This window comes from Salvelinus sp. IW2-2015, linkage group LG4q.2 (genome assembly GCF_002910315.2).
Source record: "Salvelinus sp. IW2-2015 linkage group LG4q.2, ASM291031v2, whole genome shotgun sequence".
Lineage (NCBI taxonomy): Eukaryota > Metazoa > Chordata > Actinopteri > Salmoniformes > Salmonidae > Salvelinus > Salvelinus sp. IW2-2015.
Window position 1 is genome coordinate 20,976,914 of NC_036843.1, and position 2,019 is coordinate 20,978,932.

Here is a 2,019-nt window from a genome sequence, read left to right on the forward strand (position 1 = left end):
AGGGCTCCTAGAGGTGGACTGGGTTCTAGCTCCCCCTGCTCTGTCTGTCCGGATTCTGGAACTGTTTGTTCAGAGTTGTTCTGCCTGCCAATGCTTCATGTCTTGTTTGTATCCTCCCCTACCGTGCCAGAGTACAGTATGTGTGTGTGCATGTATCCTCCCCTACCGTGCCAGAGTACAGTATGTGTGTGTGCATGCCTGTATGATTATTTGTGTGTGTGTATGTATCCAGTGCATGTTGTTTGGCATTGGCCCCACTCCTCAGGGAGGGGAAAGGGATAAATGCTTACAGCATACTGGAGGGGGAGAAGTGGGATTACCATGTCTGGCGTACAACACGGAATGCAGTGAAGGACAGAGGCCCCTCATTGTGCAATCTGTGCCCCCCTCACATCCACCCGGGACCTGGCCTCTGACTCTAACCAGCTCCCCTGGCTTCTTCACCGAGGAGGCCTGTTTGCTCCTGCTCTTTGAGAGTCTTTAATGGCCTTTCAATGTTTATATTACATCATTAATTGCCCTTAATTCAGCAACATTAACCCAACGCCTGGCTGAGCTCTGAAAATTAAGTACAGAGCACTTTGTTATAAAATTCCCCATAATGAGCTCTGGTGGGACAAGGGACTGTTAAGTTTGAATGTACAGCAGGCCATTTTTTAGCAGTAACGGGTAGCACGGTGCATCTCCCTACTTTTTAAGCTGGGAATAATGCCCCAAGGGCACAGTCTTCTGGTTCGTCTGCTCTGAATCAATGGAATGATGTAATCCCTCATTTAGAAATAAGACTTTGTACCAGTCAGCGAATCATTGAATATGCAAGCTGGTTGCACTTGATAATAGCCTTGTACTGTTTGAGTTGAGCCCTTTGGTTAGCATTGCTACAGTACTTATTACTATAGAGTTATCATAGTGAATGCTTGAGATCGATGATGTCAGCTGTTTTATCATTACAGCTGTTTAGCTGTTTGCTATTGGTTCTCACTACCCTAACAACATTTTTTCACAATGTATTTGCGTGTGTACTTCACTGTAGATATATACTATATCTGTTGCTTGCCTCTCTAGCTACTTTTATGTATTACACAGTGATATATGTGCATACAAACCCAGTCAGTCTTACCTCTGACCACCCAGTGTGTGTGTGTGTGTGTGTGTGTGTTGTGTGTGTGTGTGTGTGGTTGTGTGTGTGGTGTGTGTGTGTGTGGTGTGTGTGTGTGTTGTGTGTGTGTGGTGTGTGTGTGTGTCATGCTTGCCAGTCTGTTCTGCTCACCTGTGGCCTGTCTGTGTTCTAATTGTGTGTGTGCAGCTATATGGTGGAGATGCTAGCGAAGGAGGACTTCCCAGTGCGGTAGCTCAAAGAGGCGTTCCGAGCCACACCTCGGAAGCTCACATATTGCAGGTAAGGATGAGATGAGAAACACACTGTCCTGTCCCAAGGCAGCCATCACCTTCTAACAGACGCTGGTTTAAATGCATAGTGACAGTTACTTTAGGCGTTACAGATATTTGGGTGATTTCCTATGGTTTGGAGATTCCCAGATTTCTGCAGATATTTCCCTCCTGATTTGTGGAAAGCCAGGTGACTTAGAAAACCCTAGCATGCATCAAGTAACTCCAACCCCCATACTATTCACATGGTTTATTACGACATCGTGTTGAATCTTTCTTTGTCTTCATGGACCAACAGAAATGATCAAAGAAACTGACACTAAGAAAAGCTTTTCATCCGAAGTGACATACAGGTACAGTGATGTTGTAAAACAGTCGCGATTTATAGTATGTGTATTGTGATCTCCTCTGGAAAATTGATCCAACAACCTGGGGCATTGCTGGCGCCATGCTTCTTACAATACCTAACTGAGACACACATGGATACAGTTTTGAACTTTTAGAGTTTCTGAACATACAATATTTTATAGCATACAGAAATGTTTCAATCCATGAAAAATGTTTACATTTGGATAAATCTTAATATTTTGATATCTAAGTACCAGTAATGATAAAGAGCACAATTCTAGT

General features: G+C 43.8%; 1 protein-coding gene across 1 annotated transcript in view; it reads left to right on the forward strand.

Annotated features, from left to right (window-relative positions):
* LOC111962998 (neuronal PAS domain-containing protein 3-like) overlaps positions 1 to 2,019 on the forward strand; it is a 357,900-nt gene that overhangs the window by 139,250 nt on the left and 216,631 nt on the right.